Genomic DNA, 23,833 nt, shown 5'->3' on the forward strand with positions numbered 1-23,833 from the left:
GACTCCCTCGCTGAGAGAATCTGGTGAGCAGGATCAGCGTCAGGAAAACGAGCCACATGTCCATACAGCCGCAGCTGACGCTCACGGACTATGCAGGTAACAAATCTCATCCGAGTCTCTCTCAGCAACCGCTCGTTGGACACAAAATCCGACCAGCGATAGCCAAGGATTCACCGAAGAGACCTGGTACCAAAGGAATTAAGTCTCCGTCTCAGATCCTTGGTCAGTCCAAGTCTCGCACCCATAGAGCAAGACTGGAAGTACCAAGGACCTGAAGACTGGACTTTCGTCCTCCCGCACAGGTACCGGCAGCGCCACACCCCATGATCCAGTGAATCCATGACTCCCAGGCCCGACCCAGACGCCTATTGACCTCCGGCTCACAACCTGCGGAGACATGAATATCACTGCCAAGGTAAGTGAATCTATCCACGCCCTCAACATCCTCACCACAAACAGACACAGACAGGACAGCAGCATCCAAGATGTCACCGAAAGCCTGGATCTTTGTTTTGACCCAAGAAATCCGTAATCCCAACGGCTCCGACTCCTCATTCAGCACCTCGAGGGCCCCCAAGAGGATGTCTAAAGTCTCCGCAAAGATGACTGCATCATCTGCAAAATCAAGGTCCGAGATCTTGACATTGCCAAACGATGCACCGCAACTTGATCTCTCCGACATCCTCCCAAAAATCCAGTCCATACAAGTGCTGAAAAGTGTGGGGCAAGTACACATCCCTGACGAACTCCAGTAACAACTGGAAATAAGTCAGAGGCGGTACCACCACACTTCACAGCACTCTCAGTCCCAGAGTCGACTTCAGCCATCAGATCGATCAGTTTCGCTGGCACCCCACGAAGACCAAGAATCCTCCAGAGGACATCCCGATTCACTGAATCGAACGCTTTACAGAGATCAACATAGGCTGCAAGCAGCCCCTGCCGAAACTCTCGTCTGCGTTCAGTGAGGACACGAAGAGCAAGGATACGGTCAATCGTTGACCTCTTTGGCGTAAAGCCTGACTGCTCTGGACGCTGGTGCTCAAGCAGATGGTGGCGAACCCTATCAAGAATTATCCGAGCAAAGACCTTGCCCGGCACTGAGAGCAGCGTCACCCCTCGGTAGTTGTTGCAGTCTTGGCGATCACCCCTCCCTTTCCAGAGAGGGACAACAAGGCCCCTCTTCCAGTCAGTTGGGATGATGCCTGTGTTCCAGGCAGAGCACAAAACTGCATGCAACGACACGAGTGCAGCATTTCCACCAGCCTTGAGAAGTTCAGCATGGATGCCACAGATCCCTGGAGCTTTGCCCCGTTTCAACTGGTTCACCGCAGCTCGTGTTTCCACAAGCGATGGTGGACCACAGTTGATTCGAGGGTCAGCAACAGGGATTGTAACACCCTTGACGTCCAACTCGACAGCTTTTGGATCAGCCTGGTACAACCGCTCAAAGTAACCGGCCCAGCAGGCCTTCACTTCAGACTCCTCTGTCAAGAGCCTACCACTCTCTGCTCGAACTGCAGTGCTCCGAGGGATGGGCTTGGATGAACGTAATGCGCGAATTCCCCTGTAAGCGGGACGAGAATCACCTGTCCACAGGTGATGCTCTACCCCCTCACAGATTCCTCGCACATAGGCCTCCTTGTCCACCCTCAGTGCACGTACAGTTTTACGCCTCAGCTCCCTGAACAGCTCAGCTCTGCCATTCAGCCTGGCCCTGCGACTCTGGTCAATGGTATCCAGTGTCCCTTGAGAGACAAAATTCTTCTTTGCCCTGCGGTGAACTCCAAGGCATCCACCGGCAACATCAAGGACGGTGGTCTTGAAGGCGCTCCACAACTCTTCAGGACCCCAAAGCACCCAGACCCCCAAGTGTCCACTCAGCCTGTTCGCAAACTCCTCAGCTACTCTCTCATCCCTGAGCTTGGCAACATCCAGCCTAGGCTGGGATGGTACCATTCTCCAGGATTTAAGGTGCAGCTTTAGAGTTGCTACAACAAGCCTGTGGTCAGTATTGAGGAACTGAGCACTCCGGTAGACCCTGCAGTTCTGGATCATCCTCCAACGACCGTCAATGAGGACATGGTCAATCTCCTTTGCCACACCGCCAGCGTTGGAATACCAAGTCCAGCGATGAGCTTGCGGGCGCTGAAACCATGAACCAGCCACCCTAAGTCCATGACTTCTTGCAAAGTCAAGGAACTTAGTGCTATTCTGGTTCATAGTTCCTGACCCATGGGGACCAACACACACCTCATAACCCTATCAGTTCCAGTCGATGCATTGAAATCCCCCAAGACTAGAAGTGTATCTCGTCTGGGGCACTGATCAACCACAGACTCGAGTGTGGCGTAGAATGCATCCTTCACGGTAAGATCACTCGCCTCAGTCGGAGCATAAATAGAGACCAGGGAAATGACACCTAAGGAGTGACGAATCCTTAATCTCATAATACGCTCGTTGACCGGTGTTACCTCAATTATCATTGGGGTCAGCTTATTGGACACAGCTACAGCAACTCCTTGGGTATGGTAACCATCAGAGCGACCAGACCAATAGTAGGTGTAACCACCCACCATTATCTCGCCGCAATCCGGTCTCCGAACCTCAGAGAGAGCTGCAATCCCGATGTCCAAACGCTTGAGCTCAGATGATAACAGAGACAGGTGATCATCCTCTCTTAGGGATAGGACATTCCAGGCACCCACCCGAAGGGACCGCCTCAGGTTAACCCAAGGAGACCGCCGTCTGGTGGACGACACTTTCAGCACCACTCCGACACACTCTCCCGCAATCTGACCCAGGGATGTTACCCCGTGGTTTCCCTCCTATCAAAGATTGGGGGTCCCGAAGGCTTTGCCCCAATCCCATCATCCGGTGAGCTGCCCTGCGAAGGGAAGCTGCACAGGAGGTACTCCCACGGAGTGGGTTTTCAGATTTTTTTGCGTTTTTGCGTTTTCCGGAATGAAGCGTTTTACGGTGGCTGGAGTGCAAATCCTGCCACCAACCTCCTAATAAGAAGTAACCCAACTGCAGGAGGACGTCCGCAGACACAGTTGGGCACTAGATATGGATGGCCGTTGGCTCACAAGGAGCTCCTCCGCCCTTTGACAGGTTTTGTTTTTAATCCTGCTGGGTGTCCATATCCAAACACCCTCCTCACCAGAAAACCTGGTGGGGGAGACGGTTTAGTCGCCGACAACCCGACCATGGAACAGGTTAGTACAGGTTTACATGGTACCTGTAGCAGGTCACAGATCGAACCTGACCTGACCTGACCTGGGTAGAAGTGTGGAGGTGAGTAAGGCTGGAGATGTGTAAGGATAGTGGCGAGGGTGGAAGTGTGGAGGTGAGTAAGGCTGGAGATATGTAAGGATAGTGGTGAGGGTGGAAGTGTGGAGGTGAGTAAGGCTGGAGTAGAGCGCATACCTCTGCCACGTATTGCCTGATAAATGAGAACATATCGGGCCCAATACATTTTTGAACAAGAAAAAAGAGCAATGAGAGATTGCAGACCCTCGCTAGGACTTGTTTTGTGTGGTGTTAGTGTACTGGTGTGTTGCATCATTCATGAGACATAACTAGAACTGCCACTTTATAACTGCTGGCAGTGATGACCGGGAACCAAGACTTTCCACTTTGATGCAACCCCGCTTTGATCAGACACTTGACCCTGACCCATGGCGTTTTTTTTATTGTTTTTTTTTAATTTAATTGAACTCAGAATGGGATTAAAATAAATTAAATTCAAATGAAATGGAAGACCAAATCGGGACAGTTCTGCATTGGAGTCATCAGAAGGAACCTGAACAAGCAAAAAGCAAAGATGAAGTCATCAGGAGGAACCTGTATAGGATTCACATTTCAGCTGCTCCTCCGCTACCTTCAAACTTGGCACAGCCAAGTGAGCCTCATTCAAAAATTAATCAATTTTTTTTTTTTAAACCCACATAAAAAAATAAAGTAATTCTGGCTGCCAGACCATGTGTCTGATCAACTTGCAATTTAATACATATATTCCCCATCACAACTAGATCATAATTTTAAAGTTTCACGTTGATTGATTAAGCGGTTCCAGAGAAAACATCATTTAATATTTTTTCTTAAATCCAATTGCTGCCAAACCATGTACCTATCAATTATTACTTAACAAACTTGTACGCCCAAGACTTGGGGAATATTTTTGTGAACTTTGGCCTCGATCTATCGAGCCAATCTGGAGAAGATTTTTTTTAATGGATTTTAGGGTAAATCCAATATGGCTGCCAAACCATGTGACGTAGGACATCATATGTGTGAACCTTTTGTTCCTCGTGGGTAAGATGTCATGCATGTAAAGTTTCACCTCGATCTGTTCAGGTATTTTTGAGAATATATATATTTTTTTTGTATACCTTGGTCGAGGCTCGTATGAGAGCTAACACACAACTCACAGCAAGGAGGCATGAGACAAGAGGGGTGGGAGTGGAAGGGACAAAACAGTGGGGAACAGACACATTAGGTGAACTGTGGAAGGGAGAGGGATGGGAATGGGACAGGGAACATGGCGAAGAGAAGATGGACATTACAGGGACTTTCAGGAAGGAAAGCAGGGGAATTGAAGGAAGTGGGCTTGGGTGGATTATCGGGGGTAGAAAAGATCGAGGATTTGGATGGGGGAAGATAAGAGGTGGTGGTGAACAGCTGTTTTGAAAGCCTGGAGGGAAGAATGGGAAAGAATTGAGTGAGGAAGTTTATTCCAAAGGCGGGAAAAAAGAGGAATGAAAGAGTGAAGATGAGCAGTGATTCGTGATTTTGGTAGTTTTACCAGAAGGGGGTTGTTGGCGGACCTTGAGCGCCCTGTGGAAATGTGGTTGGGACAAATCGCAGAGAGAGCAGGGGGGGGCAAGGCTGGAGAGGAGTCGGTAGAAGACAGAAAGACCACCAACCAACCTGCGGTGATTGAGTGAGAGGCCCAAAGACTCAGCTTCATTGCGGGAGATGCCGATGATCTTAAATGCCCTGGTTTCGACAGCGTGAAGCCGAGAAAGGTGGGAGGCAGGAGCAGCAGCCCAGAGGGGAGAGCAGTACTCCATCAGGCTACGGACAAAAGCTTTGTAAGTGGTCAGGAGCTCAAGAGGGCCGAGGAAGGACTTTGCACGACGGAGGATTCCCAGTCGGCGACTGGCTTTTGAGGCGCGGTTGGAAATGTGACTTTCCCAGGAAAGGTCATGGCAGATAGTGAGACCCAGAAGCTTGAAAGAAAAGACTTCTTCCAGAGGATTGTTGAGAAAGTGGATGGGGAGGGGGTTCTAAACGGTCCTTTCGAAGAGACCTAGTGAGAGTGTGAGATTTGTCTGGATTGAAAGACATGTTCCACGTGTTGGACCAGTTTGTGATTTTATCCAGATCTGCAGTGAGCGAAGAAGCTGCTGCTTGCCGGTCTGAGGGATGACAGATGGTACGGCAGAGGGTGGAGTCGTCGTCAAAGAGAAATAGAGGATTTTCCAGAGCGTCCGAGAGAGATATTTTTGAAGGTTTAAAAAAACAAAGCAATATGGCTCCCGAATCACGTGACCATTTTGACACACTTCCGGTCATGTGATCAGCATGACCTTCGCAATTTCACATCCCTGCCCTGGCCTAATGTTGTTACCCAAATTTGGTAGCATTCTGACTGGTGGGTCAAGAGAAGAAGATTTTTGAAGAAATTTACTAAGTCGGCCATTTTGACAGACTTAAATTCATGTGACTGGAACGAACTTTGCAATTCCTGTCACGAGTCAGGAGAGGAACTGTGCCACAAATTTTCAGCCAGTTCGGCCCAACGTTTTGGCCAGAGAAATCGAAAAAGAAGACAGACGGACAGACGGCACACGATGACAATACCTTATCTGGAATGTAAACTCCAGATAAGCTTATAATTGGTGGTTGAATTCAATGAGCTGTTATGAAAATTTTCTTCAAATTTCAAGTGAATTGGATGAAAAATGACAATTTTAGAAATTCGTCCTATGTTGACCTTTTCGCTTATGATGGCCACAAAAAAATTGGTGGTTGAATTCAGTGACCTGATATGCAAATCCTCTTCAAAATTCAAGTGAATTTGATGAAAATTGAGAATCTTAGAAATCCAAGCTAACTTTTTGACCTTTGGCCAATGTTGACCTCAAACATGTTGACCAATGGTAGTTGAATTCAGTGACCTGATTTGCAAATCCTGTTCGAATTTCAAGTGAATCAGATAAAAATTAATTTTAGAAATTTGACAAAGTTGTAGACCTTTGGTCTATATTGACCTTTTGACCTCAAAATCAATAGGCTTCTTCCATATCACCAACTCTACCATTTTGTGAAGTTTCATGAAGATCGTTTTTAAAATGTGACATGTAGGTGATTGACATTCAAACAAACAAATGTAAATAGACAATCAAATAAACAAGCAGTCAGAGACTGGTACTTACGAAATCGTAAACTTGACCTCTGACCTTGTCTAATAAAAGCTGTCTCCAGAGAAGGTAGCGACGCAAACCAGGAGTTTATACGATGATTCTGTACCAAACCATCAAAAATAGGATGTTTGACCTCATTGTGACCTTGACCTTTGACCGATTTTGACCAAAATCAAATCAGCACTAGCCACCACCCTCCTGAATCACGTGGTTTAATTTGACATTGGTAGCTTCTTCCGTTCTCGAGTTATCGTACCTACAAACAAACACACAAACACACACACAAACACACAAACAGAGGATGGAAGTCATCAATATACTTACGAAATCTTTAGATTTCATAAGTAACAAACACACAAACAGAGGACGGAAGTCATCAATATACTTACGAAATCTTTGGATTTCGTAAGTAAAAAAAGACATCGTGCAGAGCACGATACTTGCAAAATCCACCTCCTCTCCAAAGGTTGCCATAGATACATCAAATTGTCCTTTTCATTAAGATTAAAATTGACAATCTTAATCAAAGCTCGGGTCAATTGGATGAAAATGATTATTTTTCTGATTGAAATTTATGATTTTAGAAGTTTGACCATGAGTTGACCTTTGACCAGAAAAAATAGTTGGTTTCCAAATTCAGTGATGCACTATGCAATTGCTGCTTAACTCTCATGTCAATCAGCTGAAAATTGATCAATTTTCAGATGAAATTTGATGATTTTAGAAGTTTGACTGACCTTGAGTTGACCTTTGACCTTTTAACCTCAAAAATAGTTGCTTTCCCAATTCAGTAATGCACTGAAATTGCTGTTTAATTTTCAAGTCAATCTGATGAAAATTGATTTTTTTCAGATAAATATTGATGACTTTATAAGTTTGACCTTGAGTCAAACCTTTGACCTTTTGACCTCAAAAATACTTGGATTCCCAATTCAGTGATGCAATATGCAAATCTTGTTCAAATTTCAAGTCAATCGGATGAAAAATGGCAATTTTAGAAATTTGATCTCAAGATGACATTTGACCTCAAAATCAAAAGGCTTCTCAGTTGATATTACCTCTACAACTTGGTAAAGCTTCATGATGACCAGTTTGAAATTGTGACTTGTAGGTGATAAACAGATAGACAGACAGAATACAAAATCAACTGAGCAATATACATCTTCAATTTTGTAAGTAACAAAAAGGAAGGCTTGACAGGTATGACGAAAATCATTCAAATGCCATCACTGTCACCTTGACCTTTCAGATATATATATATATATATATATATATATATATATATATATATATATATATATATATATATATATATATATATATATATATATATATATATATATATATATGTTCAAAAGACATTGACAGCTTTACTTTTGTCCCACAAAATCCTCTGGTAAAGTTTGAGGAAGATAGCTGCACGTGTTCGCGAGTTATCGCACTCACAGACAAACGTACAAACAAGAAGACGTCGGGCACAGCACGATATTTGCAAGATCCCTAAAACAAATTTGACCTCAAAAATAATTGGTAGATGAATTCAATGACCAAATATGCAACTTCTCTTCAAATTTCAAGTCAATCGGATGAAAATTGACAATTTTAGAAAGCAGAAATTTTAGAAAGAAAGTCAATATGTTGTCCTTTTAGCCTATTTTGACCTCGAAAATAATTGGTGGTTGAATTCAGTGACTTGATATGCAAATCCTCTTCAAATTTCAAGTCGATGAGATGAAAATTGAGGATTTTACAAATACCTCATTCAAATGACGTCACTGTCACCTTGACCTTTGACATATATATTCAAAAGTCATTGACAGCTTTACTTTTGTCTGACAAAATCCTCTGGTAAAGTTTGACAAAGATGTTAGTTGTTGACCTTGGGCCTATGTTGACCTCAAAAATAATTGGCTGGTTGAATTCAAATACTTTTTTTTTGTACGCATTGTCGAGGCTTGTATAGGAGCTAACACAGAATGCACAACAAGGGGAGCAGGAGACAAGAGGGACGGGAGAGGGAAAGACAAAACTGTGGGGAAAAGAGACATTAGGAGATCTGTGGAAGGAATAGGGATGGGGTGGTGAACACGGGGTATACAAAATAGACACCACAGGGACTTTCAGGACCTTACACAACAAGGTACTTTCAGGAAGGAAAGCAGGGAATTTGAAGGAGGTATGTTTAGGGTGGATTAACGGGGGTAGAAAAGATCATGGTTTTGGATGGGGGAAGATAAGAGGTGGTGGTGAACAGCTGTATTGAAGACCTGGAGACCTGGAGGGAAGAATGGGATTGAAGAGAGTGTGGGAGTTTATTCCAAAGGTGGGAAAAAAGAGGAACGAAAGAATGAAGGTGAGTAGTGGTACGTGATTTTGGTAGTTTTACCAAAAGGGGGTTGCTGGCGGACCTTGAGCGCCCTGCGGAAATATGGAGGGGGGGGTACATATAGCAGACAGAGCAGGGGTGAGGGGCGAGACCAGAGAGGAGACGGTTGAAGACAGAAAGACCACCGACCTGCCTGCGGTGAGAGAGTGAGTGGCCCAAAGATTCATCCTCACCGCGGGAGGTATCAATGATCCTAAATGCCTTGGTTTCCACAGCGTGAAGCCGAGAAAGGTGAGAGGCAGGAGCACCAGCCCAGAGGGGAGAGCAGTACTCCATCAGGCTGCAGACGAAAGCTTTGCATGTGGTCAGGAGCTCAGGTGGGCCGAAGAAGGACTTTGCATGATGGTGGATTCCCTGTCGGCGACTGGCATTGGAGGCCAAGTTGGAAATGTGGCGAAGGGTGGAGTCATCAGCAAAGCGATAAAGAAGGATTTTCCAGACAGTCGGAGAGATCATTGATGAAAACCAGAAAAAGAGCAGGGTCCAGAACCCTGCCTTGACGAACTCCAGCCTGGACAGGAAGAGGGAATGAGAGAACTCCATTTCGTGCCACACGTTGACTGCGACAGGAGAGGAAGTCTGCGAGCCATGAGTGGAGATGGAACCATAGAAAGAGAGTTTGGTGAGCAGGGCAGGGTGCCAGACCATGTTAAAAGCACGCGATATGTCTCGAGAAATGACTCTGATTTCATGTATAGCATTGAGTACCTCCATCCATTGATGGGAGAGCAGAACCAGCATCTCCAGGGTAGAGTGACCTGGTCTGAAACCAAATTGATGATCGAAAATCAAGCCATTGGAGAAGAGGAAGGATTTAATGTCTGAAGCAATGATGGATTCCATAACCTTGCTGATGATTGGGAGAAGGCTGATTGGTCTGCATTTGCAGGGATCTGTTTTTGTACCTGTTTATGCAGTGCAGTAACGTTTGCTTATTTCCAAGCAGATGATAGATGACCTTGAGCAAATGAGAGGGTGAATAGAACAGAGAGAGGGTGAGCAAGAGCAGAGGAGCAGGTTTTTAGGACACGTGAGCTGATGCCGTCTGTACCGGTTGCAGAATCTGAGTCGAGGTTTGACAGCAAGCTCTCCACCTTGTCAGGAGAAAAGGACACAGAGTCCAGAGACAGTTGGGTGTGACTGGGTAAGGTGGTACAGAAAGCAATGGGTTTCGGACACAAGATTTTAATGCAAACACCGAGTTTAGGCATTCAGCCTTTTCACATGCGGTGTCAGCAGTGCGGCCATTTGAGGTGAGGGAGGGGATGGAGGGGGAACATACACCAGAAACAGATTTGATTAAACACCACCAGGATTTGGAGAAGGGAGAGAGGTTTGAGAGTTCAGACTTGAGATGAGAAAGATGTTGTTTTCTGGCTCTCCTGAGGGTAGACACACACTTGTTCCGAGTTTATGGAAGGAACTGAGATTACCCTCAGTTGGGTTTGCTTTCAATGAGGCAAAGTCAAGTTGTTTCAGGACAGCTGCCTCGCCACAAGCTTCAGTGAACCATGGGCAGGAGGAAGGGTAGGACAACTGAAAACGAGAGGGGATAAATCTGTGCATGAGGGAGAGCAAGTTTCTTTGGAAGAATTCCCAGGACGGGTTAATGTTGGAGAAAGTAGTGATAGGAGACCAGTCTTGAAGTTTGATGGCTGCTTGAAGACCCTGCCAGTCGGCCTGAGTGAAATGCCAGACTCAACGGTGCTGAGGTGGTTCTCTAATAACAGCCAGAGAGATGTCTACTCTGACAAGTATGTGGTCAGAAGAACCGATTGGAGCGGAGAAAGAACTGATATTTTCAGGGAAATTTGTCAACATCAGATCCAGAAGAGATAGAGTACTGCTGGTTGAGATCCAGGTCGAGAAGTTGACTGATTGAGTCAGTCCCAATGAGTCGCTGAAGTCTTTTGCTGAAGTGCCATGAGGTGAGAGAGGTACTCACACCCAGCCAACTGGCATGATGGCAGTTGAAGTCACCATCCTCTTCAGTGACCTGAAATATAAATCTTCTTCAAATTTGAAGTCAATTGGATGAAAATTGAGGATTTTAGAAATATCATGTGAGTTGTTGACCTTGGACCTATGTTGACCTTTTGGTTTATGTTGACTCAAAAATAATTGGCTGGTTGAATTGAGTGACCTGAAATATAAATCCTCTTCAAACTTCAAGTCAATCGGATTAAAATTGAGGATTTTAGAAATCTTACCAGAGTTGTTGACCTTTGGCCTATGTTGACCTTTTGACCTCAAATATAATAGGCTTCTTCCTTATGACAAACTCTACCATGTGGTGAAGTTTCCTGAAGATCGGTTTAAAATTGTGACCTGTAAGCAATAAACATTCATCCAAACACAAACACAGATAGACACACAGAACAACAAAATCGACTGATCAATATAATTGAAAAATCTTCTATTTTGCAAGTAACAAACAAGACAGACTGACATGTGATGAAAATTTTTCAATTTTCGTTATAACAAACAAACAGCCAACCAGACAGACACATGTACCAAATGCACTCCGCTGTGTCTCCCAGCTTAGCCCAATTTGTCAGCTGGCACATTTGACCAAACAATAATAATTGTATTTATCTACAGTAGCAGCACCTTTTACCAACAGGTAATTGCGCCAGCCAAGTCCACAAGGTTCCTGGTGTATCTCAGTTTAAAGGCGGGGGGGGGGGGGGTTAGTCTCCCCTGAGGCTGGTCAGACTGCACCCTTCTGGTCCAGAGTTGGGGCCTGGTTCTAACAGAGAGTGCCCGAGCACACAGAAAGGTAAACCGAACCATGAGCACAGCCTTTCAATATGTAAAAGCTTTCCAGCAAACTCTTCCCCCTGAGTGGCCGTGCTCATGGTGTGCTTTACACCAATTCTCTCGGGTTACCTTTACCTGGATCATTTATTTCCTAATGGGTCCTGGCTCGACCACATCGAGCAGGTCGAGTTGCGAGCCAACACGATGTTATAATAAGGAGTACAACTCGGACACTATTACCATATAATGGATGGCATCAACATAAAGGGTGATTGAGTTTAAAGGTCAACAGAATCAGAAATTCATGCTTGGTTTAATTAATAATAAGGCTTCACTTAATACTTCATCGTTTTTTTCTTAAATAAATATCTTGAAATGAAGATTTTAATGGTTTTTGGTGTCCTTTTATGCTGATTGCCTCCCCCCCCCAAAAAAAAGATGGCGATGTTATTACGTCATACATCACATGACCCACTACGTCATCTTCAGGATAGTTTTGCTTTGGGACTTGTGTTTACGCGTGGCCTACATTCGCTCTGAAAAACACTGAACTCTGAAAAAGTACTGAGAATGCCATCGAGATGTATTGTTGTTCGTTGGCGGCAACACAACCAGAGATGGTGTGAGTGAGTGCGCACGTTTTCCCAAAAGATCCGACTGTAAGGAAAACTTGGACAGCCAAAGTAAAGTGACAAGGCCCAACTGCTTCAAGCATCGTTTGCAGTGCCAAATTTGAAGATAATTGGTACGACACCGGCCTGTGTTCCCAGTTTGCGGACGCGTGCTCTGCAGACTCATTTGAAGATAGTTTGCGGACGACTGAATCCCTGGACGCTATTTATCCCATTGTTTTCTTCAGTTACTACCAATTATATTTGAACTAGAACGGGCACTCGGTAGAGCGCATACCTTCGCCGCCGCAACTTTTTTCCGGGCACATTTGAAAAACGTCATTTTAAAACGTCCATGACGTCACAACCGTCAGTCCGATTGACGTCAAATTTGGTGTGTAACCTCCTTGAAGGCAGTCCAACAAAATGGAATGATAAACACTGAAAAATTAAAAAGTTGAAAAATGACGTCATCTTTTGACGTCATTTTGACGCACTTCCGGGGACGTCACGTCCAATCGGGGACTACCATTCTGAAAGCTCGTAGTTCACTGAACGTTTTAACGTTGGTTTCATGTCAATAGCTCTATTAGATCTGAAGCTATGCCTACAAGTATATTTTGACCTTGAGTGTGACCTTGACCTTGACTACAGAGTTAATTGGCAAAACCTGTACATCAATAAACAGATATTTTGGTACTGATCCTAATGCCTGGATTTGGGAGACTTTGCTTTATAAATTATATAGATATTTGAATGTAAAATATCAGGACATTTTAGCCACAATTTAAAAACGTCATGTTCAAACGTCAATGACGTCATAACGGTCAGTCCGATTGAAGTCAAATTTGGTGTGTGATGTCCTTAAGGTAAGTCCTACAAATCAGTATGATCAAAACTGATGAAATCGAAAATTGAAAATTTACGTCATCTTGTGACATCATTTAGACGCACTTCTGATGACGTTACGTCAAATCCGACACTACATATCCGAAAGGTATCTCGTCATGGAACAATATGGCGGTGGTTGCATGTCGATAGCTGTATTATGAAGGAAGTTATGCTCAAAAGAGTGTTTTTGACCTTTTCATGACCTTGACCTTTGACCCGATCGCTCCCAAAATCTAATCAAATCGTCCTTGGATACTCATGAATCATCCCACCAAATTTAATGCAATTCGGTTTAATACTTTCTGAGTTATGCGAATAATAAACAAACACACATATTCACAAATAAATAAATACACAGCGACCAAAACATAACCTTTCGCAGAATGCGAAGGTAAAAATTGAAGAAAGTACAGTGCACCGTCAATAACACCAGGCAACAGTCGGAATCCCTGTGATGACGTCATTGGAATAACCGCTCAGAGTTACAGTCATCGTTTATAAATGTGTTCAATTGCTTTAATTTGCAAATGAGATTAAGTGTATGTGGAAAAAGCAATGATGGAATTTAAATAAAGCGATTTGCTTTTATCATTAAAGTATTGAATACTGTAAGTCTTCATCATTGAGAGATGGGGCCAAAACGATATGTTCAAAAAGTTGTGGATGAATGATGACAAACTTTGCAGATGAGTGGGTGAGATGACAAGAACAATGAGAAAGCATCTGTTAATGCAAAGCCCGTCTTGTATTCAGACTTCTTCTTCTTCTTCTGTACGCTAAACAGTACCTTTGACCTTTTGACCAAATTCTTAATTAATCGTCACTATATTCTCAGATTATATCTTTGTTTAAAATGTCATGTCAAAAACTCAAATGGTAAAAAGTTACAGCCTGGACACACGTAGACATCAACACCGACACAGACACAGACACAGACACAGACACAGACACAGACACAGACACAGACACAGACACAGACACAGACACAGACACACAGACACAGACACAGACACAGACACAGACACAGACACAGACACAGACACACACAGACACACACACAGACACACACAGACACACACACAGACACACACACACACACACACACACACACACACACACACACACACACACACACACACACACACACACACCTGAGACCAGATATATTTAATAACATTTGTGGTCAAAAAGAGAACAGGATTACAAAGAAGCAATACAATAATGATGACAATAAAACCCCTTACCAATTACCGATACCGTGCCCATGAAACAACGAACAATTGGAAGATTCCTTCATTAATCTAACTTAGGGCCCCAGTCATACCACATGAGATAGACAACAGATAGAGTGACTATCCAGGAAATACCCGAGCTTTGTCACGAGACACAGCTTGGACCGATGCAAGGGGGCAGCCCAGGCATGTCCTTGCAGCTGCTGTCTGGCCCATGAGGAGGCGTAGAGGTGTGGCTGTGTGGTGGCATAGCTCTCACACATCAACCCTGCAGACTTATGCAGCTTTCAGCATGGTGGCTTCCGGGTATCTCCTCCCTTCCTCCCGGCTGACCGTGCATTTAAAGTCTGTGGCCCCCATCTTCCGCTGTGGGTTGATGGTTGATGATAAACTACGGGCTAATGGCCCACCCAAATGCTGAAACGAACACAATATACAGATTTCAGAGGGTGGTAACATTAAATAAAGATTCAAAGGACAGCAGTTCTTAGACACACATTTGAGAGTGTGGATGTCACCTCTCTATATATACATGTATAAAGCGACACAGATCTAATATTACAATTGCATTACCTTATGCTTACTCTGAGGCATTTACCATGGAGATAACTAACTATGTGAAGCAATGTTAATCCCTATAAGTAATTTCCACAACACTACCCCCACCTTCCTTCTTCAGACTCTCCTTCAGAATAACCGGTTGCATCTCTCCTTCCTCAATGCTGTCTAACAGGGTCCTGAGTCGGTACTATAAGTGTCCTCAGTGACCACATGGCCTTTCAGCACCCGGTGCTCCCCGATGCCCCAAATAGCTTCTCCACGACTTGAGTTCTTTGCCTCTTATGACCCCACAAAAATTTCAACAAAGGGCCAATGTGGCCTTTAAACAGGGTCTTATTGGCCCATGTGCCCCAATACACAACAGGGTCTTTGGCCTTTATGGCACACAACAGCAGATGGCCCTTAGGCCCCAATAAAAAATGAAACTTTGCCCATGCAGCCTTGACACAGTGGCCTCTTCGGGCCCTTATGGCCCATAACAAACACACAAAAGGGAAGTAGTAAAACTGGTGGCAGGTGGCTGTGATGGCATGGCTGTGATGGCATGGCAGGCAGATGGCATGACTGAAGATGGCATGGCTGAACAATGGCGAAAACTGTCAAGTGGCATGGCTGTAGAGGCAGGTGGTATGAATCAGCAGATGGTGTGAGCTGGCAGATGGTCTTGGTTGTGGTGGCAAGAGCATGGGGTGGAAACATGTCGGATGGCCAGCTTCAGCCCTAACCTATCCTACACCTAATTGCCCCACTTATCCCTCGATCACATCCTGGCTCCTGCCCCTCTAAATCACTCCAAACTAATCTATCCCTCCTGTGCCCTCTAATCCCATTTGGCTAATCTATCTCCCAGGAAGAGATCAAGGCATGTGCAGTGACTCTAAACGATGAGATTGCGTGGCCTTCTTACCTGGTTCGCTGGTGTAGTATCCCGACTGGGGACATGCCTGCCCTTACAGTAACAAATTTGGACATAATGAGTCCTCGGATAAACCAATTATCCTATTCCGTTTATCTCCAATGGCCGCAGACATCAAAAATGGTGTGAAGGGGAAGCATCTCGATCTATCCCAGTACTTTCAAAACACATTTCTCATTTTACCATTAACCCCTACCAACCAACTTACGTGCTGTCCCTCAAATTATTACAGTGGGGTTAAGCAATTGGTTCATGTCCGTCTATCCACCTATCTGTCTGTAAACATCAGTTCATGATTGAGGAACAAATTATTTCAAATCAATGTTGTATTTTGAACATGAATCAGAAAACAAACTTGATGTTTTACAGTACAGTACTTTGTCTGAATTAGTCCCAATCATGAATGCGTAGAAAGGAGTGAGATATTGTTTTTTTGACTATGTCTGCCTGCCTGGCAGTCAAACATATTGTAAATCATTCCAAAGAGGAAAGTTACTGTTTTTAAGGACATCATAAAGGACCATACAACAAGCACGAAGGACGAATGTAACGTGTTTGAGAAGGTGATGTAATCAACACCATGTTAACGGCGGCAAAACGACTCTTAGAATCTGTTATTTATTGATTTAATTATATACTGTGGAACACAAATCGCCTTCTTGTCACTTCCAAAACCCTTCCGTTTTGCAGGATTTCGACATGTTAAATGGGGCGGTGAATAAGGGTCATTGATGTATAAGACTGCTTCAATTAGTGATAACTTATGGAATTTTTTTAATGAATCTTTTAAATTATTATTTCGTTAAAATCGAAGTATATACCAGAACACTGCATGCGGTATCGTGTTCTATGAGCTCTCGACTTTTCTGTGCCTTTGCGCAATCTCGTGGCTGGGAGGTGTGGCTCCCTCTGCAGGTCTCCACCTGAATTATGGGGAGTCCTCTCTGGCTCCTCCACCAGTGCCCTTTCTGACATATAGCGCATCAAACCCTCTCCTGGGTGCTCGGGCCCACCAACGGAAATTTTGCTCGCCCCTCTGGGCCCCATGGCAACTAGCATCTGGGTGCCCTTCCCAAAATACCTACACACCTTGAGCCACACCCCCAGCCCATCAACGACCCCTGCCCAATAAACAAAACTTTACTTCTTCCAGCACCAACACCTGAACGGCATCCATGTTTCGAAACAGCTGAATCCCCTCGATCTACCTAACCGAAACCGGGATTCCTCTCCACAGTGGGGTGAGCTTCCTCTTCATCAATAAATCAATCTTGATTTCTAAAAAAATTGGTCCACGCACCTCATTCACCTCATCTCTTCTTCAATCCTTCCTCCTTTCATTCCTAGTCCCGTCGAGACAGGAAGAGGAAGAAGGAGGAAGGCATCTATCCTTAAGTCAGCCAATTCCAAAGAAATCTAACTCAAACCCATCATCTAAATATAACTAAATTGTCATTTAAATCTCCTCTAATCCTAATCGTCATTCACACCAACCTGCTTGTTGACCTTGTCTCGACCTAATTACCCTCTGTGCACTGTGGATTCTCCATGGAGACCCGCATCCTTGGCCTCCACGCCCAACAATCATGCAGCAGGACTTCTGCAGGATCTACACAGGATTTCCGTAGAGTTCAGGGAAGCATGCCAACCCAATCCTAACAAAACTCAAGGGGCCTGCACGTATACTTGCTCCAATGTGTGGCACCCCCTGCTTGCCTCTCAGCTCACCCCAAGCTGGAGCCCTATTCACTAACCCCTGAAGAAGCCACTCTAACACTGCAACTACACAGTCCGTCTCTAATCACGGCTCCCTGTTGATGTTCCTTTTACCCTCTTGAAGTCCAAGCAATGCACCTCGCACGCAGGCGCCATACGTTTCACACTCACCAGATATCCATCCACACGTGCACTTGCTCACATGTTCACTCTGCCACGCCCATGCATGTATACACAGGCTGCGCTGTTTTGGTCTCTCAGTGCAGTAGCTCACCATGCATTGAAGCACATGGTTCACAAACCAGGCCATCAACCTCCACCGCACAGACCCATGCCATGGTGTCAGACACAGATTTGGGCAGGCTCTTATGCAGCACCTCCAGACCACAAACACCCAGGTACACACACCTCCGCAGGAGAGTCCTTGTCCAGACCTCCATTTTCTGGACCCCCTGTTTTGCGTTCAGACCATTCGTCTGTGTGTTTGCATACCTGCTTGTTACGGCCATGGCCAACTCCACCCCATGATCAAAATTCTCCACCAGCTCCTCCATCACGGATCCTGCTACACCTGGGGGGAATATGTGCCTCACACGCCCTCACCCAGCACCAACAGCCATTCTAGTTGTTAATACACCCGATGCTGAACACATCCTCAATCATCTCTTGATTGATGTTGATGAACAAAACTCAACAACTCAACAAAAAATTGATGACGTCATCGGTCACGTGCTTTGGCAGCCATATTGTTTTTAGTATATAAACCTTCAAAAACCTTCTTCTCCGAAACAGCTGAACAGATTGAGGTGAAACTTTTCAGGTATGATTGCCTATCCATGAGAAACAAAAAGTTCTCCAACTGTGACGTCATATGTCACACGGTTTGGCAGCCGCATGTTGGATTTAGCCTCAAACCCTTAAAAAACATCTTCTCCAGAACAGCTTGACGAATCAAGGGGAAACTTTGACATGTTCCCCAAGCCTTGGGGATACCACGATGTTTACGAATAATCAATAAGTCACATGGCCTGGCAGCCATATCAGTTTGAACGAAAATCTTTGAAAACAATTTCTCTTGAACCGCTTGATCAATTGACATGAAACGTCACAGTTATGATCTAGTAGTCATGGGGAATATATCTTTTAAATTACAACCAGGTCGGACATATCGTCTGACAGCCAGATTTATTGAATATTTTGAATCTGGGTTCAGGGGTTTAAAGCAAACATGATTGATGATGTCAGAGGTGACTTCATTATACTGTCATAATTGCACATGTCAAATGCTTTATCTGATCAGTTTGAACATTTTGAGGGTCATTTAGGGCTAAATTGTATTGGAGGGGAGGGAGGGGGGGAATTGATGACATCATCGGTCATGTGGTTTGGCAGCCATTTTTTTTTAAACATAAAAACCTTCAAAAATCTTCTTTTCCGAAACATGTGAACAGATCAAGGCAAAACTTTACAGGTATGATCACTTATCCATGATAACAAAAAGTTATCCACCTATGACATCACAGGTCACATGGTTTGGCAGTTATGATTTTAAAAAGAACAAGTGGTGCCAAGCACAACAAATCCCGCCCATTTAAGGCATAAAGTTATTTTGAGGATCAAATTTAAATTTGATACATCCTTAACCTGAATGTTGATTATAAGGACTAGAATAAGGAATATTTTAGTCTTAGTTTGAAGTCAATTAAACCATTTTTGACGAAGTTATGACCGTAAAATGATTTTGACCTTTCAAGGCCATGTAAGGTCAAAGGTCATGGTGTCAAATGAAAGCCAATAAAGGACTTGATATATGTCTTCTATAGTAAACACGCATATTCCTAACCTTTTTTGATTTATAATGGAAAATATGTAATTTTGACCAATGACATCATAATGCTTGAATGTGATAACTGTTGTTTAAGTCACGGGTACTTGAAACTTGTAAATTATGTTAGTCTAGAGCTGGCCGCGTATGTCTGTAGAGTGTAGATATGGTCTGTAGAATTAATATTTATTATCCATCTACCCACACCTATCAAACATGTGTTATAATATATCAAATTAACATCATTTACAAGCTTCAAGTACCCGTGGTTTAAATAGTGCTTGGTGCACTTGATAATAAACATCAGACTCCATCATACAATAAGACAAACAAACATGTTTTTTTTTTACATTTTATTCATCTTAAAAAATCTCCCAAATAGAGTCTTTGATAATAAATGTGGGCAAACGGATTTGTCCAAGCCTCTTTTGAATAGTATTGTTATATATTTAGAGATAGAGATATGGAAGAGCAGAAGTGAAACGTGGTGAACACCATTGTATCGATCAACTAGAAGGAATGCTTCAGAAAAAATATCATTTGAAAATGCCATTTATTATGAAGGATAATTATGGTGTGTTGCACATCGCGAAAAACAAAACATGACGAGTTGCGTTATGATGTTATCATGAAAACGTATCACTGACGTTAGCTGAGTTCGCATTGTTTATGACACCAGTCGCTAGGTGTCGGGATGAGGGACACCATATGTGTGCCTATACCAAAATATTGTACATAAAAGACAAATGAAAACTATAACATATACTTCATAAGGTTGCAAATACACTATGACAATACTTTACATGGAGTTTGATAAATGATCACACCGGATGATGCTCTAGTTGATACATTTCAGTTACAATGAACACAAAAATTCCTTGCAATAAAGTTGAAGAATTTATCAATAATTCGATTTGTGAATGTAATGGATGTTCGTTGTTCTCATTGGTAATCACTAGAATGTGCATAGACAGTGAATTACAGAGACAGGTGCATAAACAGAATAATTGAAAAGGCAAACAAAACAATAAACATTATGATTGGTTACATATAATAAGCACTATCAGGAAGACGTACTTTAAACGTGGTATGAATGAAAATGTGAACTCAGCTAATGTCAGTGATACGTTTCAGGAAACGTCAAATCGTATAATTAGTAAACACCATTATCAAGGTCATTAAAAAGGGATAATAAACGTTCAATATAGATATATGGATCATTCAGAAGACAGTGCTAAAGATAGCCTTGGAACATCCAAGAGAAGCAAGATCTTTATTGGTTTTCAAAGAAGCAGATATACTGCCAGCATCAATGCTAATAAAAGAAGAAGCGGCTAAATATATAGTAAGAAAAGTCACTAAAGAGAATACAACGGAAGCAGTCAAGAGTATTGAAAGAGACTTAGTCAAAGACCTAGAAGTCTTTCCAGCAATAACCTGGACAATTGCCATGGCCAGAATACAAAATGAATATAAGGTTCACTATAAGCTTAATTTGAATTAAATCGGATCATTTTTGATGAAGTTATGAGCGAAAAACGATTTTGACCTTTTCATGACCTGACCTTGACCTTTGACCTAATTGGACCCAAAATTTAATGGGGTCGTCTGAGGTTCATGACCCACCTGTGGATACAATTTGACAGTGTTTGAGCCAGCCGTTTTCCCGTAAAGTTGTATTTTCGTAACCATGAACTGATAAAAAAAAGAGAAAAAAAAAGAACCGACTCGTTACCGTCCGTCTAGCCGCACGTTCGCCTTAGGGCCCCCCTGCGTTCGCCTTGCGGGCACCTTGAGGCTACCTTGCATCTGCCTTGAAAATTATATGGCTGCCGCAGGGACGCCCTAAGGTCACCGTGCGACATCAAATGAACGACCGTACGGCACCCCCACATTTTCGGTCTCCACAATTTCTAAATATGCCATGCGGCTCCCCGAAAAATAAAAACATATGTGACTTCAACATTGTGTGACCATGGAAATACTGCAGCCGCCGTATAATTGCTAGTGGCCGTAGATTTTGGAGACCCCACGGCCGCCGTGGCAAATGTGACTTAGGCTTTAGTGAGTGAGTGAGTCAGTCTGTAAACACTTGAGTCATTATCGCTTGAACCAAACACACAAATTTGATGAAACTTGGCCACAAGCTTCATATCTGATGAAGGTGTATTGAATGCATCAAAATCTGCGCTCTTTTAAGGTGTCTCCGGGATGGTTTTGGATCCCCTCAAAATAGGTATTTGCTCTCTTCTCCAAAAGTACACACACAACTTCGATGAAACTTGACCAGAACCGTCATCACCCGAAATGTACCAAAGTGTATCAGCCGCATGAAAATCTGCATTTGTTAAGGGGTCTATGGGAGTGCACGGGGTTAACCCCCCCCTCCGCCCCCCAAATAGGTGTTTGCTGGGTTCAGACACAGATTTGGGCAGGCTCTTATGCAGCACCTCCAGAAAACATAAAATTCGATGAAACTTGACGACAACTTTCATCACCCATGATGTACCAAAGTTTATTAACTGCACCAAAATCTGCACTCATTAAAGTGGTCTATAGGAGGGTGTTTTACCCCCCAAAACGGGTTTTTGCTCTCTCCTATTAGCGACACAAACAATTTCAGTGAAACTTGACCACTACCTTCATCACCCATGATATGCCTAAGTTTGTTCACAACATCAAAAAAATTCAGGGTCTAAGGTCTGCGGTTTGATTGACTTGGTCCTAATCCAGGTGTGCGTCTGGACAGGCTGTCCTATGTTTTGTCTACTGATGACACAACTTGAATTTGGTATAACCTTATCTCCTTGAGAACATTTGAGTTCTTGTCCGCATTATTTTATCCTTGTACGGTGTGAGTCATAAGTCCCAGGACACTGGTACAATAAACTTGCCGCTCGTTTTAGCTGCTTATACAAGATTTGTTTATGCCATCTATTTATAGTTTTGTTTGTGTTTTTCAGATGATACATAAAACCAAGATGGCAGATGCCAGTCCATTTACAGTGGAAGAGAAGCTGGTAGCAGTGGTGTGGTACCACCAAAGGAGAAACACAAACAAGACGAAGAAACTTGTGCAAGAAGACTTTGAGGACGGTTTTGGAAAGCCAACACCATCAAAATGAGGTATTCATCTGTGGGGATAAAAAAGGCATTTCAGACTGGAAGTTTACTTTACAGCAAACGCAGCGGATGACCAAACGTTCGTTATATTAAAATTATAATTCGTCAAAAATTATAAGCTGCTAAAACCATGTCCTGGGACTTATGACTCACCTGTAGAAACCAAAATAAATATGTCGGTGTTTTGTGGTAATGACAGTATACTGTGTTAGGCATTGTACTCGGAATGTCTAAATGCAAATGTCTTTGTTGAGTTTGAATTTCATTGTCCATCTAATTGTTTACAAAAGCATCTGTGACAATTACATCTGTTCTTTTTGAGTTGTCGTTCATGGTACTGCCATGTGAGGATCTGATCTTTCATCAAAGTACCATGTAAGGATGGTACTGTCATGTGAGGATCTAATCTTTCATCAAAGTACCATGTAAGGATGGTACTGTCTTTGTGTAAAATGTGGAGTAAGCAGAATACTTACCCCCAAGTCAACAAGTCCAATTTTGTGTTTCACGCAGAGAATGTTATTGCATTGGAATCAAACATATTAAGGTATTTATGAAGAGTACCACTGTAAGGTGGGTGTACCGAGCCGAATCACGCCTCAGGCCAATGTTTTTATTTCAGGAAAGTGGTTTTCTTGTGGATGGCATTGTTATGAAGAGACAGCTTGGATGGGCTAATGGTGGCCTTTTGTGTGCAGTGGGAAGGAAACTCAAATGCACTCTCTTCCCTTTCCACCTCCGAATTGACTATAGTGCATGATCATGTCATAACATAATGTAGGAGTGTGTATCAAGAATTAATATTGTACGAACTTATAATCTCATTAATAATGTATGAGTTTATAATCACATACAAATAAAGTTTGAGTTTATAATCTCATATTAATAATGTATGAGTTTATAATCACATATAAAGAATTATGAGTTTATAATCATATTAATATTATACAAGTTTATAATCACATATTAATATTGTACGGGTTTATAATCTCATTAATATTGTCTGAGTTTATAATCACATTAATAATGCATGAGTTTATATGACATATTAATAATGAATGTGTTTTAATCTCATTAATATTGTCTGAGTTTATAATCACATTAATAATGCATGAGTTTATATGACATATTAATCATGCATGAGTTTATATGACATATTAATCATGCATGAGTTTATATGACATATTAATAATACATGAGTTTATATGACATATTAATCATGCATGAGTTTTTTATTTCATTAATAATGCATGAGTTTATATGACATTCATAATGTTTGAGTTTACAATCACATATTAATAATGCATGAGTTTATAATCATTAATATTATACAAATTTATAATCACATATTAATATTGTATGAATTTATAATCATAATTAT

The 23,833-nt window shown here is 42.8% G+C and overlaps 1 long non-coding RNA gene across 1 annotated transcript in view; it reads left to right on the top strand.

The window, feature by feature from the left end:
• The window catches only part of LOC147025607 (uncharacterized), a 30,823-nt gene extending 8,106 nt beyond the window's left edge, over positions 1-22,717 (top strand). The window contains exon 3 of the long non-coding RNA XR_015059604.1: positions 22,293-22,717. This is a non-coding gene — a long non-coding RNA (uncharacterized LOC147025607). The remainder of the gene's footprint in view (positions 1-22,292) is intronic.
• The last annotated feature ends 1,116 nt before the right edge of the window (positions 22,718-23,833 follow it).

This window comes from Eptatretus burgeri, chromosome 6, assembly GCF_056783735.1.
Source record: "Eptatretus burgeri isolate ZD-2024b chromosome 6, Ebu_testis_v1, whole genome shotgun sequence".
In the NCBI taxonomy this organism is placed as follows: domain Eukaryota; kingdom Metazoa; phylum Chordata; class Myxini; order Myxiniformes; family Myxinidae; genus Eptatretus; species Eptatretus burgeri.